This window comes from Carlito syrichta, unplaced genomic scaffold, assembly GCF_000164805.1.
Source record: "Carlito syrichta isolate Samal-C Ts95f unplaced genomic scaffold, Tarsius_syrichta-2.0.1 Scaffold73643, whole genome shotgun sequence".
Taxonomy (NCBI): domain Eukaryota; kingdom Metazoa; phylum Chordata; class Mammalia; order Primates; family Tarsiidae; genus Carlito; species Carlito syrichta.
The window spans coordinates 130,318-147,730 of NW_007017739.1; the positions used below are offsets into that span (position 1 = coordinate 130,318).

Below are 17,413 nucleotides of genomic sequence, written 5' to 3' on the forward strand. Positions count from 1 at the left end.
TGGGGGGAGAGAGAGAGGCGGGGGAGAGGTGGGGGGAGAGAGAGAGATGGGGGAGAGGGAGAGGTGGGGGAGAGAGAGAGGTGGGGGGAGTGAGGTGGGGGGAGGGGGGAGAGAGAGGGAGGAAGGGAATATGAATATGTGTATGTCTCACATTCTCTAAAAAGATGTTAGGCTGGGGTCATTTCTTCTATTCTTTTATAGTCCCTTACAGCAACTAGTGTTTACAACTAACAGATGTTCAATAAACAACTACAACACTCAACATGCCCCAGTATTTCCATGAAAAATGAGGGGGGGGGAATGCTTCTGAATAACCTCAAAAGGATGATTGGGGGAAATGGTAAAAGGTTCTGATGTGCACACAGAGCCCCGGAACATAAATTTGCATTTGTACAACTCCCCCTTTCAGTGAGAATTCACATACATTATTTCATTTTATCTTATTAGTATGATGGGATTTGTTCTTGATGAATCCATAGCACTGCAGCTGCTCGTCATCATTCCATTATTGCTACATGTTGACAGATTTTCCCCTTTATCACTCATTTTATTTTTCCATCAAGTATATTTCATACATGAAGTCGTAATTACCAGGTTCTACTTTTTTTCTTGAAGTTTGCTATTTTTCTTCTGATAATAAAGGCAGTAAGTGTTTATTGTCAAAAATCTTGAAAACAGAAAAAGTAGGAAGAAAATAAAAATTATCTATAATCAGTGATAACACCTTAGTATATTTCTATATATTTTAAAGGAAACTGCTGATTATATGTGGTTTTGTGTCTTGCTCCTCTCCTCCCTGTCTATGGAGCCTTCTTCCATATCCTTAAATATTAATCAAGAACATTATTCTTAATGGCTACCCAGATTGCCACGACATAATTGTAACACAGTTTACTTAATCCCCTCCTTATCTTTTAAAGGAAGCATGGCTAAGATTTCTAATTGCCTTCCTAATAACCATTCTTCCTTAGGAATACATTTTTCACAGCATCAGCCCCAACAAAAACTGTATCTGTTATGCCCAAGGGTAGTCACTTGACTGGTTTCAGCCAATGAAATGAAGAGGCAACAAGTGGGTGAGGCTTTAAAAGTAGGTACGGGTGGCACCTGTGCTCTCACTATCCTATTCACTCCTAGAGCGGCCATCTTGATACTGTGAGGCGGCAACAAGCCCCAGGTAAGAATGGCTGGTGGAAAGATAGAAGGAAGCTGGGTGGTGCTGATCCAGTGGAGCCTTTGCTTCTGTGTCCGACTGCTCTCCTCTCGAGCCTGCTTATAGGAGGGAAAAATGAAATCCTCAACTTATTTAAGTCACTCTTGGGGTGTCTCTGTAATCCACTGCCGAATGCTATGAAACGGAATACCTTTTTGTTTCTCCATCTTCTACTATCTTCATAACCAATATAGTTTCAAAACTACGGGACCAAGACCTCACACTACACACCAGAATTTCTGTAGTCATCCAGTCTAACCAGAGGCAGAAGTGCTGGACAGGAGAGGTGTCGGGTTTCTACCTCTCACCCAGAACTGCCTAACTTGCTGGTGATAGGCTCCCACCAAGAAGCCCCCAGAGAATGAGACAGGCCTGTGTTTGGTGTTTGTTCCTTTTCAGTGTTCATACAACTCCGGACGAGGGAACACTGCCCTTGGCTGGTTTAGTAACTCCCATAAAAAAATTCCAAAATTACAGGCCACTGGGGCTGCTTGGCACACAGCCTCCTGGAATATAGCCAGCTGAGCACAGCAGATGCCTGCACACTTGGGGCAGCCACTGGGCTCTGGGTCCCTTTCCCAGTGGGGAGACCTGGTTTGGTTCAGAGTCCAGCCCTGCAAGGCCTTAGATCCAACATCTCATTCAGCATCTCCTCAACACTAGCAGGCACAGCCCAGAGGCCCAGAGCATCCCTAAGGGAACCTTGAGAGAAAACAAGTAACTGTCCACAGAGCTTGCTAGGGGTCAGGTCAATCGCTTACACAGTTGCTTGGTTAAAGCCTCAGTGTAGTTTCTACTTGGCTGAAGGAACTGGAGTTGCAGTTGTCATTAGAAAAGCTGCTTCTCCTTGATGAACAAACCGTTCCACCCATGAAGGTGGGGTAGAAAGCACTATAAAGCTATAGCACAGCCAAAAACTTAAAGACTGGTATATATTAGGGTTCATGAAACTGCCAGTTTAAGTCAGGTTTAACGAGATGACAGTGCTTACTGTTTAAAACAATGTCTAAAATGTGCAAGTCAAATCTCCAGCCCTTGTAAGAACATAATGGTGAAGACAATTTCATCATTCTCAGGTGATGCAACATCCTGCTTGGTCCCGGGGCTGGAATTCCAAGCAGCCATGCCCTGGCAGGGCTGTACAGCTGTGGAAGGCAGCGGAGACTGTGCTGAACACCTGTGATGACAACTCCAGTCCACACTCAGGTGATTTTTGACAACTGAACTGATTTTGAAATAAACTTATTTTTCTGTCCTAAAGGGAAATTGAGCCAAAAACCCTATTAATCTAGAGTCCTAGTTATTTAGTTTTACCATAATTTATAGCACGGTTTTCCTATCCCAAAACTAAAGACCATCTTTCTCCCAACTTTGCTGCTTCATAAAGAAAAAACACGTGCATACACACAACTTCAGAGGTTGTGGCCTAAAGCAAGTCTTCAAGATATCCAGATTCAAATAGTTCATTGCAATGATAGGAGTGGAAGATTCTAACAGAAGCAATTTTATTGTTCTCTGTCAATGTTGACTTCTTTAGTTCTACCCGGGTCAGGGAGACAGTCTTGCTTGACAGCCATGTTGGAATACCGACAGTTGTAGCTGCTTCTCTTTGGGTTTAACGAAAGCTCTGAGCTCCCACGACAAGTGTCTGCTAGAGGCAGACAGGAAGCCCATGAGATGCTGGCCACGATTCAGTACAGTCACAGCCTGCCCTGGTCAGGCCGCCAGACCCAGCCGTTCAACCACTTCCTCCCCACGAGGCGTCGCCCATTGGAAAGTTTTATTAACCAAATGCTTGGGGGTTTGTGTATATTTATATTACCTCCTCTTCTCTCCTTCTGTTCTACCAGGGCATGTTGGAAAAAAAAGTTATGATAAACTTTAATAAAAACAAAATTAAAATGATTAAACCTTTCATATCCTTTAGAGATAATCTCTCTTCTGCTGGCTGGTCCAATCTGGAGGAAAACAAATGCGAACCATGGCTTGCTGCGGCTTTTCAATTTTTTTCCCCCCTAAAGAAACAAACAGAAAAAGCTGCCTGTGGCCAGATTTTTAAAATAAATTAAATTTGTCCTCACACACGGCAGCCAGGTGTGGTTGAAACATCCTTTCCAAATATCTATGATATATGCCAACATCCTTCCCTCTGGGGGTCTTTCCATGGAAGCCTGACAATCCCAAGGGGACAGGGACCCGGAGGAGCAAGGAGTGACTCCAAACAGCTTTCAAAAAAGAATTACTATTTCCCAATTAGTTTTGCAATAATGCCTTACAGAAGTGACTGGAAGCTCTGCTCCTACACACTATCTACCAAAACAAAACAACAACAACAACAAAAAAAACCAGTCCACATTCTTGATTAAAGAAAAGCCCAGAGAAAACAGTACATTATGGCACAAATCTCCCCGGTCTTATGTGTTCTAAGGAAGTCTTCAGATCCGCCTGGGGTCTGGGCCCACGTTCGCAGAGAATAACATGGCTATGGAATTAGATCAGGCCTGTTTGTCAAAGGCCAGCTAGACATGGAAATCAGAAGTAGGTCATGAGCCCTCAAGAAAGGAATAATGACCTCTGGACATACAGGACTGGGGACACTAAGAGAACAAAGGTGTCGAGGCACTGTAGGTTTTGTTTATATATATAAATTACAGTATCTAATAGTGGGGTAAAATTCTTGTTCTGCACATCACTATCTTACGTATGAAGAGGGTCTGTGGAAGGTGACCACCCATCAAAGGGTCAAGGGTAGGAGGAGACTCTTAACTCAGTCATCACAGCACAGGCCCTGACCAGAGCTGGTTTCTCATTCTTGGTGTCTGGTGTACACACCATAGTACAGACAACTCATTCTCAAGGCAAAAGGACGAAAGTCTTTCTTGTGCTTCATACTCAGGCAGTGAGTCACCAGGAAAAGAATTTGCTTTTTGAAAAAAACTGCTGACCCCTGGGCTAAAAGAAAGAACCTCAAAGAGCTATGCTGATCCTAGACAAACATGTGCGTGGATTCCTCACAGTTCAGGGCAACCTGAGCCCCCAACTACTCGCAGTGGTCCCCATCTCTCCTCTCTGCCTGAAGGGGCTCCTTTGCCTGGGGGTGACGGGCTGGAGGGTGAAGGAAACCACACACACCTCAACTACAGTGGACATGCAAACCTTAACAGGAAGAGTCACACTGCTACTTTCCCCCGCTCAGACCTTTCCAGTGACTTCCCATCCTAATGGGAGAAAAATCCAAATTCCTGATGGCCGTCCAGGGTCCTTAGGACCAGGCGGCTTAAACTACACCTTCTAGTACACTCCCTCCTCTCTCGCCCCCTGCCTGCCTTCCTGTTTTTCCAATCAGCCAGGGTTATTTGTGCTTGTTGGGCCCTCACTGGGACCATTCTCTCCCATTGTCCTCCCACTCAGTGCCAATGTGGCCTCCCCCAGAGAAACCTTTGCTGAGTTCCTTATATAAAACAGGCCAGGCACAGTAGCTCATGCCTATAATCTTAGTTTGGGAGGTTAAGGCAGGAAGATCACTTGAGACCAGGAGTTCGAGACTAGCCTGGGCAAAATAGCAAGACCTTGTCTCTACAAAAAAATTTTTTTTAAACTAGCCAGGTGTGGTGAAGTATGCCTATAACTCAGGAGGTTGAGGCAGAAAGATCGCTTGAGCCCATGAGTTCAAGGTTACAGTCAGGCGAGAAGACACCACTGTACCCCAGCCTGGGCAACAAAGCGAGATCTTGATAATAATGATAATAAGAAGAAGAAGAAGAAGAAGAACAAGAACAACAAGAAATTCTTTTCCTGGAAATATTATTATTATTATTAGCTCCCTGTCTGCCTGTCCCACCCAGCTCTATCTTTACAGCACTTTGCGCATCTGATGTGTCATATTTATTTATTTGGTGTCCACCTCCCCCATCTAGGAGGGAAAATCCTGGCTGTGTTTTCTCCCTGCTGGCAGATTCCCCAGAGCCTAGAGCAGCGCCTGGCCATCCTAGGGACACGGTCAATGTTGGCAAGATACAAGAACTCTACTTCTGGACTCTCATCAGCCAGATCTTCCCCAGCCGTGACCCTTTTCTAAAAGAAGCAAGGAAAGTCCAATGCAGACCTCTTTCCTCCTCTGCCTTATCCCCATGCGTTTTCAGTCTCTTCCTACTTCCCTGTCCTCCTCCTGTCTTCTCTCTCCCTCCCTTTTTCAGATGCCTGGCCCCTGATTTTTATTTTCTTCCTAGTTTTACTGCCTATACAGCCTCTATTGTTATTTTCCTAATAATTCAAGACCCACCAACCCAATGTCCAGCTAACTCTGCTACAAAAATCCCAGTTACCACCATAAAAATTCCCCGGGCTTGGCTCAAGTTTGCATGGTGGATTGCCTGGCCGGATTCTCATCACATGATCACCTCACGAGGTTGCAGTGCAAGTGACAGATTACAAACTACTTAAGTAAAGACCTCTACCCAAGCCAACCAGATCAGGGCTGCCCTCTCCATTCTGTGGATTTCTCAAAGTTGTTGGAATAGACTCACACAAGAAAATCACTAAAACGCTTTGGATGATGGAAACCATACAAACCGTTTTCCAGTTCTCAGAGAAGGCCAGGGCTTGCACTCTGATGTCCACAGAGCCATAAAACTGCGGCCCCTTTTCTCGTTTCAGTCTTAGAAGAGAGTACAGCAATGAATCATTTTGTTTTCCATATATGAAGAATCCTGTCCCTGGGGAAAGTGCTACTTGTCCCTTGAAAGAGTTCTTGGGCCCACAGCAAGGAGGCAAGACAGTAGGAAGAGCACTGCCCTAAGCTCTGGGCCTCTGCTCTGAGTCCCCACAGTGAAGGAAATGGCTTCTATCTGTACTGGCCAGTACAGCAGCCACCAGCCACACGTGGCACCGGGACAAAATGGTCAAGAGCAGTGGGAACTCAGAGACTTAAAGGACGAATGTGCCTTGGCTTCATGCTCTTGCAGTAAAGCAGGCCCTGAGAAGGATGGTCTTGCTGGCACCCCAGGCTCGATATAGACCAGTGCTGGGAACGAGGATGTGCCTGGCCTACAGACATCCATGGGGGATGGGCCCGAAAGGAAAATTACTCAGGGTAAACACTTACACACTAGGACCTTTATATAATGTCCAGTCTGGAGTATATGACACAGAGTAAGGTAAAACCAAGGAATAATTAAGTCCTTCGGGCACTTCCAGCAAATGTAATCCTTTGGATGGAAGCCCAACCAATTTACACCATATAGAATTCTATACTACAGAACATGGCAAGGCTCTGGGGAGCATTTACCCCAACCAGAGCAAAAACATTAGGGCTACCAAAAACCATGCACGAATCCAATGAGATGTGCTTAGTCCTTAAAAGTACCAGTAGGCAGCTGAGAGGAGTTTCTATTTCTATAAATCCCTCCAACACAAGCCTAATACTGGAAAGCCTGTTGGAGCACCCTTGACAAAAGCCAATTTTATCAATGCTAAGGCTGCCAAATTTCACAGACACAAGAATCTTCCTACATGCAGCTGGCTGGCAGTCCCCCTGGGGCTTACCAGCCTGGAGGTTTGACTGAGGGCTGTGTCAGGACAGGCAAGGAAAAACTCATGGTAAAATGAGCTCATAGGATATGGGGCTCTGACCCCTGTCTTGTCCCGACAAGTTTTAATACTTCCGGGTTGTCTGGCGGCCCCTTCCAATGGCATCACTCTGTTTATTCACAGGCCTCGCCTGGCATTAAGCAGAAAGCCAGAGAAGGGGAGAGGGGGGAGGAGACGACTGACAGCTCTGCCCAAGGCTAGTTCCAGGGTCTCCACCACCTCCCTTCTCCTCTATGTCTACCTTTATGTTCTACCCCCCGCCCCACCCACAGCGATCACAGTAAAGAAAGCAATAAACTGGCCTCAGACATCAGAAAGTCCATGTTATAGACTGAACTATGTTCCTCCCAAATTCCTATGTTGAAGTCCTAACCCCTAGTAGCTCAGAATGTGAGCATATTTGGAGATGAGACCTTTAAAGAGGTAATGAGGTAAAAAATGGGGCCTCGGGTGAGGCACAGCAGTTCAAGCTTATAATCCTAGCACTTTGGGAGGCTGAGGAGGGAGGATCACTTGAAGCCAGGAATTCAAAACCAGCCTGGGCAACATAGTGAGACTTTGTCTCCTAAAAAAACCCAAAATGAGACCTCGAGGGTGGGCCCTAATCAAATCTGTCTAGTGTTCATATAGGAAGATGCAATTGGGGCACACAGAGAGACATCTGAGATGCCTCAGGAGAAACCAACCCTGCTGACACCTTGATCTTGAACTCCTAGCCTCCAGAACTGTGAGAAAATGAGTTTCTGTTGTTTAAGACACCCAGTCAATCTGTGAATTAATTTGTTATGTAGCCCTAGCAAATTAATTCAGTCCACAAGAAAATACTCTGTCATAAGCATAGAATTTAAAACCAATGGGGCCGGGCACGGTGGCTCAAACCTGTAATCTCAGCACTTTGGAAGGCTGAGGTGAGGGGACCGCCTGAGTTCACGGGTTTCGAGAATAGCCTGGGCAACTTGGAGAGACCTCATCTCTACAATAAATCAAAAAATTAGCCAGGCATGGTAGCACACACCTGTAGTTCCAGCTACTTGGAACGCTGAGGTGGTAGAATTGCCTGAACCAAGCAGGTTGACACTGGGGTGGCTGTGAGCGTGCCACTGCACTCCAGCCTGGTGATAGAGTGCGAGAGACTCCAACTCAAATAAATAAATAAATATAAAACCAATGGAAACAGTTAGTGAAAAATGCACACATTCTTTTTTAACCATAATATGACAATTTTGGATAAAATTTTGAGTTGAGACAACAGATGGGCCCATTCCAAGAAAATCACACACTGCCCGATTTTTAATATTCTAATTAAAGCAGAGGTCAAGGATCTTTTAAACGCAATAAATAGCTCCTTTTATTAACATATACACAAAAGGTCTCAAGATAGTCTTGAGGTATAAAACTACAAAGAACCCTTTAACATCACATTGAAAAACACATCTTTACAAAGTCATTTCAAAGTCCCTCAAAATTGCTAATGGAATAAGATGTCAGTGGCAAAAACCAAAATTAAATGCCTATTTGCAGACATTTCTCCCATACTGAGAAAGACTGAGAAAAGGAAGCAGAAAGAGAGACTGGGAGGTAAGAAAGGACATTCCCCACCTAGGCTGGCAGAAAGGGAACCAGCCTCCTTTAGAACGCAAGCTTCAGAATATCCTGGAAAGAGTGGTCCATACCGGGCCTGCCCAACAGAACATTCTCAACTATTCTCTAAATTTGTACTGTCCCCGAGGTAGCCATGAGTCGCATGTCACTACTCAGCAGTTGAAATCTGGCTAAAATGATGGGGAAATCAAACTTGTAAATTCCATTTAACTAGCTGGGCTCGGTGGCTCAGCCTGTAATCCCACGCTTTGGGAGGCTGAGGTGAGTGGACTGCCAGAGCCTGCAGGTTTGAGACCCGCCTGGGCAACTTGGCGAGACCTCATCTCTACAATAAATGAAAAAAAATTAGCCAGGCATGGTAGTGCACGCCTGCAGTTCCAGCTACTTGGAAGGCTGAGGTGGAAGGATCGCCGGAGTCCAGCGGGTCGAGGCTGCGGTGGCTGGGAGCGTGCCACTGCACTCCAGTCTGGGCAATGGAGTGAGACTCCAACTCAAAAAAAAAAAAAATACATTTAACTTCCCTGGAGAATCTGGAGATGCTTCCCTGTGGCTCTCAAGAGGCCCGGAAGCCCAGGAACCAGGGACACATGAGCAGCGCTTACACTGATTTGCAAGGCCACAGACCTTTCCACTGCAAGCCCATGTTAGAAAAAATAATTTGGAACTATAATTCCTATAATTGGGTCATGGTTTGAAGGGGGTTCCTTAACATCTGTAACTTCGAGAGAGCCTTTGAGCTATTTCTGTACGCAGAGAGATAGATGCATGTTCTATTTCCTCCCGGCCCCCTACTAAGGTTGGGAACTAGTTTTATATTGGATGTAAGTAGCCCCAGAAACGGATTTCTTTGGACATTCCTGAAGACAATACAAGTACAAATCATTGTTTCTCCTGAAAAATAAATGCAGGCAAGAAGAAGAGAAGTACAGAGGCTGGGAGAGGGGATCTGCACAGGAGGGGTCTGCACACATGACAGGGGACAACAGAGGACAACGGCCACTTCCTGCTACAGTTGTCAGCATTACAAGGACCCTCTCCTCCAGTGAAATCCAGGGGTGGAATCCCCGAATCCCAACCCAGCAACAACAGCTACTCACTGAGTAGCTCCCCAGGTTCCTGTTAGGGTCAGGTTGCACGCTTTTAAGTTCCTCGAATACATGTTTCAAAGTTGACTTGGGATATTTTGGGATAAAGGTTTCACTAAAATAACACGTGGTATGACATGACGTTCTAGGGCTCCCTTGGGGGTTCCTGTGTCTCTGTGCTCTGATTAGCCAACTGAGGCCTCTGGCATGGTCACATCCTTAAAAAGGGGGTCCCCAGTGCTCGCCCTTCAACACACAGACACACACAAAGTCTACCCTAATTCCAGAAGCCACCAACAGGTATTCCTTTTTTTTCTTTTTCCTAGGCCAAAAAGAAAAAAAGAAACCCTCCCTAGGAGGCCGCTGGTCCATGGTGTTGCTGCTTCTCCGAGTGGGCAGTGCTGGGTGGTCATGAGGGTACTTATCACGACCCACTCCTGGAGATGGCAAGGAAGACAGCCTGGAGCCCCTGACCAATGCTAATCAGAAGGGCACTGTACTGCTGGTGTATCCAGTGTCATATACAGAAACGACACAAAAGTCTCCTGGTAGCTGTATCACTCCATAAGAATAATGCAACCAGTCAATGGTGGATCCAGTATAGCAAAGGATGGATGAATAAGAATGGCTGGAACTCAGGCTACTGCAGTCAGCTCTTGGATAACTTCCAAAGAGGTGTAAGTCCTGGGGCAGGTGCTCTTCTCTCCTGCTTCAGACAGAGAGAGATGGGAGGCTGCAGACTCTGGACCCACTGACCAAGTGACCATTCTGGTGATGCCACATCCTCTCCAGAGGGGCCCTTCCAGGCTAGTAGCACCTGACAGCAGTGAAACAGCACTCTGCATACGTCCACCTTCCAACACACCAGATCATTAGCAAATTTTGTAGAGAGCAAGCAGAAAAGTTTAATTGCCCTTAATTACCCAGTTCAAGAAGGAACCTAGATAATGGCGCTCAGATTTCTTGCCTGGTATCAACGTCATTTCCCTGATAGTGGCTTCATTAAGTCCTAACGTAGAAGCAATACCCTCTCCAAGATGGCTTTCTATAACAGATGCTGAAGTCCCAGAGAAGGCCAGGCAGTCACTACAAAGATTTCTTGTGTAAGAAGTGAGATCTGCAGTTTTCACACCACTCTGGTGTGGGTGTGAGAGTGTGTGTAATATGGGGTGGGGGCATACTAGCATGTACTTAGGAAGGACTAAGACAAGGAATATGTAATCAGAAGCCATCACAATTACAAATGTAAATGAACAGGCAATTGGCACTGACCTTTGTAGATTGTTAGAGGACTAATTAAGGCAAATCAAGAACTCTGTTTCAACAGAAAAACAAGACAGTGTACACCCTGAGAACTACTCTTGTCCTCTCTATGTAAATGCAAAATGCAAGAGAATCAGACAGTAACCAAACTATGTATGCTTTATATTGGCAAAGAGAAAACTAACTCCATGAACAAAAGACAACCAAGATTTACATAGTAGCTTGTTAGCGATTTTGCTAAAATCTCTGTCAACAAATACTACTGATATTTGAGCTCTTGCCATGTCTGACATTCTATCAGAGTCCATATAAATAATTCTACCCATGAAACAGCCAGAGATACCAGTTACAAACTCCTTGCTTCAATGGTTATTTTAAAAGTTGTAAGAAAAACACTTAAGGGAAAAAAAAAAAAAGAATAAAGCTGTGTTATTCTGTAAACTCCATTTTTCACTTAACAACATTATCTTCTCTTTTCACGTTGATATGTAATGACTTCTCTTTATTCCTGCATTGTATAGCATATTTCTAAAAGGAACACTGAAATTTATAATCCCTGTCTTCATCAGGAAATGTCCTTTAAACAGATAAAGTCATATTTGCTCCACTTCTCCATAAATACTTAACATCTCAGTTAACTCAATTTGTTTTGACGCACTTTTACACTTAACTTATCTTGTTAGAGACACTTGATCCCTACACCTTCCCCAAGTCCTGTCAATAAGACATACCAAAAAAAAAAAAAAAAAGAGGAAGAGGAAAGAAAATGAAATAGTTATGATGGTTTTATGAAAACAATACTTCAGAATTTTAGAACTGGCCATGACATATTTTAGTGCTATGAGGAAAAATTACACTGAAATTGCATATAATTTAGCTATCTACAAAAAAAGATGTACTTTATATTTAGAAGGCAGCCTTATGCCAATTTTGAAAAATAAAAACAAAACCAAATGAGAAAGCTGAGAGTAGTATATGTCCTTGTTCCCTTAAGCAGCACCCTCTGAAATTTGGTTTTTAAAAATGGCCCATCAAATGAAGCCAATGAGTGTTTCAGTAAAGGCTGTCACCAAAACCACATCATCACTCAGTAAGCTGCATCCACTTCTCTTACCCAGGAATTCACTGCCACGAACACCAAAGATGTGTCACTAAGGCGGCACATCATCTTTGCTCCAAGCAAAACAGTCTCTTAAACTCCAAATTATTGTGTCTTCTGGAAACTGAGTCAGTGTCCAATGACCTCAAATGGCTGAACTGGTGTATTAACCAGAATATCCATACCAAGAGCTAAGAAAGACATCAGCTGTGCCCCCCAGCAAATAAAAAGTCTTACACACAGTAGGTCCTCAATAAAGAAATGTTAAATTTAATTATGCAAAGTTAAATATTAAATTTAATTGTGCAAAGTTTGGAGATGTGTCTATATGAAAGATAAAGTAGTTAAGGCAAGAGAGAAGGGAGGGAAGGGGAAGGAAAAGAAGGTAGTAGAGGAGGAGGAGGAGGAGGAGGATGGTAGTGGCAGCCAACAGCAAAAACACAAAGGGCCTCTGTATTCTCAAACCTCAGGGCACTGATGGAGTGAAATTAACTACAGTTTCATCCAGGACCCAGAAGTGCCATTTTAATAAGCAAACAGGGAAGCTGATCCTACATATGACCCACCTCCCTGCAAGCTCTCCATCTTTCAAGAGCTTCTGGTCAACTAAGGGGAAGCAGACAGCAGATGCCAACACCTGAGACATGCCCATGGCACCAGCCCATGACGGTGAGCTGCCTCCACCTGTGTGCAGGTGGGAATGAAAGTGAAAAGACCAAAGCCCAACAAAGCCAAGAGACCACTTGGTCTTGCAGGAAAAAAAAAAATACTTAAGCCACAATCAAACATCCAGGTTAAAATAAAAAATTGCTGGAACAAAGGAGGACCTCACCTGGACAGGTTACTTTCTATTCTCTGTGACGTGGACTTCCAAGTCATCTTTAAAACAGGAAGGCCCAATGTGTGTGTGTGTGTGTGTGTGTGTGTGCACGCGCGCGCACAAGCACACACACATGTGCACACACGTTTTTCTATTGCAGGGTGAGGGTAAAAGTGTAACCACAAAGACCATCACATTAAACCAAGACAATACAAAACAGGACTCAGTCTGCCTACTGACCTAAGGGGAAGACTCCACCATGAGAGGGCCACACAAGGACAGAGGACTGACTATTAGCACATAGCCAGCAGCCAAGGTTCTGCCCTCTGGTGCAGGGCAGGACCCAGACGTTATATGTCTGGTTATAAGGCCTCTCGAGGGATTACACAGCCAATGGCAGCAGAACCTAATCACTACCAGAAAGTTCTGAGGAAAGGAAGAGGCCTTTGCAATTTCTTCTACCTTTATTCCTTCCCTCCAGAACTTGAACAGGCTATGTGATAAAATTGACTGACTGGCAAATACATGACTTGGAAAGAGATGATATTTTTGTCATCCACAGGAAAAAAGCTTCATAAAGTTTACTCCTTCAGTCTTCACAAGGGTGATCTTAAAAAAAAAAAAAGAGTCTCACTCTGTCCCCCAGGCTGGAGTGCAGTGGCACAATCATGGGTACTACAGCCTCGACCTGCTGGCCTCAGACGGTCCTTCTGCCTCAGCCTTCCCAGTAGCTGGAACTATAGATATGTGCCACTATGCCCAGCTAATTTTTAATTTACTGTAGAGACGAGGTCTCACCAAGTTGCCCAGGCTGATCTCGTACCCCTGGGCTCTGGCAATCCTCTCGCCTCTGCTTCTCAAAGTGCTGGGATCACAGGTGTGAGCCACTGTGCCCGGCTGCAAGGGGGATCTTGATGCCTGTAGGAGGTGATGTGAGACTGGGCTGTGAGGTCCACATCTCAGAAAGGAAAGGGAGTTATTTCTGATGGCTTTCCTAGAAGACTTTGTGTTCTGTGGATAACAGAGGAAACAGGGAAAGGAGAAAGAACACCATCATTTAAAAGGATGACAAAAGAAAGTCAGAGCTGCCAACTCTAGACAGCACAATCACTGACATGCGGCTTCCAGTCAGAGTAGGCGGGGCTCCAAGACTTCCTGGTGCTTCCTTACGCCACATGTTGATGTTTCTAGCTAAGGAACAATATCCTGATCCTCATGTTAAAGAAGACAGAACTGGGAATATTCGATGAAGTCTACATGTACAAAACTTGATGATTTTAAATGTCTCCATTCTACCAGATTTATAATATTCCTTCTCTCAGAGATATTCTTTCAAGTTTTTAAGAGATAATTCCTGAGGGGAGGGAGAATATACTTTAAGATGAGTTTTCTTAAAGGGGTTTCAAAAACAGAGCCAAGTTCCTGTTGATTTCAGTGTGGGTATTACCCAATAATTTTCTCTCTGTCATCAGTCCAGAGTGTAGACATAATTGGAGCCTGTGGGTGGGGGTGGCGTGGGGAGGGAAGAGGGTGGAGGGCAAAGACAGGACTCCAGGCCAAGGACAACACAAAAGGATTTTCAAATATGGAAGGGAAGTCTATCATCTCGGCTGAAGTTGCTCATACACTTCAGGGGGAAAAAAACCCCTTAATACGCATTAAATGAGAGCAACCCAGAAGGCAATGGTGTAAGAAAGCAATCCCAGAGCGCAATGCATAAACAGAAGTATTACATTATAAAACAGGGAACTGTTTGTTCCAGTCCGTAGACCCCGGGTAAAATGGCAGCTGTACACTATTTAGTTTGGGGCACCTCATTAATAAAAAGGGAATTCTGAGCAGAGTGAAAGAAAGAATTGAGCGGTGAAAGGGACCAGCTTTTAACAGAAGATTAAGACAATGACGTATGCAGAGCTAACCAACATACCCCAAACAAACCACAAACCCAGAAAGAAACAGGTCTACATATACAGACAGGAGAAAAGGGAATCTGTGACCCAACAGCGGAATAACGGAGGGCAGCAGGATCAAACAGAGGTCCCCCACAGCCAGATGGCCCAGTGGTCTCAGCCTCTAGACACAGAGTGCATCTGCAGGTGTCTGTCCCACTCCCTTCTCCTGACAGCCACACTCCTACACAGAGGGACGAGATCAGAGACAAGGCAGGCGCTCCACAGATTAAGGCATTTAAACCTCAACCAGAAGGGGCATCTGAAAGACACACGGGAAGGGACCGTGTTGCAGTGACCTAAAGTGACAGAAATTATCCTGATACCCAACAGCACTTTCCTGAACAAACGATTCACACTGACTGCTGGGAGAACTTGCCCTTCCACTGTGACACAAAACCTCAACTACTTGAGCAGGGAGAAAAGTTCGTAAATTGTGGTATATCCCATCATCTGGGACTTGCGATTTCATTTATATGGAGAAGGCAGAGAAGGAGCAGTTGGATGATCCAGCTAGGAGCAGGTGGGCAGAGGGCTTTGGAAGGGCTTAGAAGGGACGCCTCCAGGAGGAAATGAAGCTGACAGAAAAACTGATAGAGCAAGGCGTTCAGAGATTAGGAAATGTCTGCTCCTGGCAGAGTAAGGTTAGCTATGAATTAATCATAGATACCTAGAAAACCAGGGAAAACAAAAAGTTGTACAAGAAGGTAAATGAAATTATAAAACTCTACATGGCTCAGCTGTGATTAATATTTATAGAGTTATAATAATGAAAACACTGAATATTAATATAACCCCAAATTATTATTTAATCATAATGGAAGGAGGGAGGGAAGAAGGAGTGTATAGGGGAGCTGGAGAGCGGGGGGAGTGTGGGGAAGGCATAGGAGTGTGTGGGGTGTCGGGTCTGTGTGTTTGTGAGTAGAATGAGTTATATATGCAGTGTATGTCAGTATGCTTGTGGGGTATAAGTGCATATGGGGTGTGGAGGAGTCCAGTGTCCATGTGTTTGTGTATGGAACATGTGGCGGTGCCGTGTTTGTGGGGGAGGTGCATGCGTATGGGTTGTGTGGGTACGATGTATTTGTGGGGTGTGTGAGTATTTAGGGTATGGGAGGTAAGTGGATATGTTGTCTTGTGTTTGTGTGTACGGGGTATGTGGGTGCAGTGTCTATGTTTGCAGGAAGGTGTGAATGTACAGGTCTGGGAGCTGTGGGTATGGTGCCTTGAGTGTTTGTGGGAGGTGTATGTGAGTGTATATGGGGTGTGGGCACAGTGTTTGTGGGCACAGTGTTTGCAAGCGTATATGGGGAGTGGGGCGTTGGTGTGTGTGATGTCCGTGTGAGTGTGTCGACAGGGTATGGTTTGTAGAATTGTGACATCTTCATCTGACAGAGTAGGAAGCAAAGAGATATTATCTAAAACTAAAAACAAAAAACAATATGCGTGTTATAAAACATGGAAATAAGTAACCAAAGAAACAGCAAAGAATCAAAAGCCATTGCCTCTGGGGAATGGAACAGGGAAGGGTCCTGCTACTTTTCATAAGGTTTATGTGACTTTTTGACTTATAAGACTATAAAAATGTGTAATTTGATTTCATGATAAGTACAAGCCCATGCAACCAAGATGGATCTATGGCCGAGATAGTGCTGCAGGAGATGGAGAGCTGAGAAGTGGCCCCAAGTCTCTGGTTTGGCCAGGCCATTAGACAAAGGGCCATCAGCAGGAAAAAGATATCTGGTGGGGAGAGTCACGAGCCCAGTGTCCATGAGATGGACCAACAAAATGACCTGGAAGCTGTTTGAGGTCACCTGGCAACACCAGGAGATCAAGGCTTCCAGAGGTTGAGAGCCGAGAACCAGGGCCTTCTGCCCAGTGACCAGGCGCATGGGGCAGGTTGAGAACCATGAGCCAGGGATGGGCATGAAGAATGGTCAAGAGAAGCAGGACGAGAAAGAAGTACGCCCTGGAAGCCAAGGAAAAGTGCTTCCAGAAGAAACAGGACAACAACTTCAAACACTATGGAAAGAAAAGAGCAAGGGCCAGGAGGTCCTGAGTTGGGCAAATCAAAGGTTGGTGATGCCCTCACAGGGACAGTTTGGTGACAGGAGGAAACAGGCTGGGGGTGGGGCAAGAGCCAAGCAATACAGAGCGTTCTTTCAACTACCTTGAAGATTCTGTTGTAGAGACAGTGTGAGGACCAAGGATTAGGGGAGGGCTTTTGTGTTATTGTTTTTTCAAGAGGCAAGCAACTGTCCTGTGCTCCCAAGTTGAGAGAAAGGGACCGGAAGGTTGAAAGTACAGAAGAGAGGAGGTCACTCTACCAAGTGAGGTCCCAACGGGAACAGAGTCACAAAGGGGAAGAAGGGATGGGGAGGAAAAGGTGCCTGCGGTTGAGATGATAGGATGGGGCAGAAGCTGGTGAGCTCCCACTAGGTCTCATCATGAGGAGCAGTAAGTAGCACAGAGCATGGAATTGCCAGAATCTCTCTCAAATACAATGGAAATGTTTAGACAGGCTGTTGTTTTGAGCCTCTCTGAAGTTTGCTTTTACAGACCAGACGTTGAGGCCATAAACTGTCTACTCTTAAGACTGAGAAAGACACACAATTTAGCATTTGCTATGTCAATTTGAACCCTTAAATCAAATCTAGAGTATATACCAGAGGAATTTTAGGGTAGGGGACAGAATATCTTCTGTTGGCCTACTCCCTGGGCAGTGGCTTGTGACTTCCCTAAGGCTAAGAATATACCTCAAGAAAAGTGGTGCCAAGTTCAGAAGGATGGGAG

At 45.0% G+C, this 17,413-nt stretch overlaps 1 protein-coding gene across 1 annotated transcript in view; it reads right to left on the bottom strand.

Annotated features, from left to right (window-relative positions):
• ZFHX3 (zinc finger homeobox 3) overlaps positions 1–17,413 on the bottom strand; it is a 165,335-nt gene that overhangs the window by 81,949 nt on the left and 65,973 nt on the right. The gene's annotated exons all lie outside the window — the stretch shown is intronic.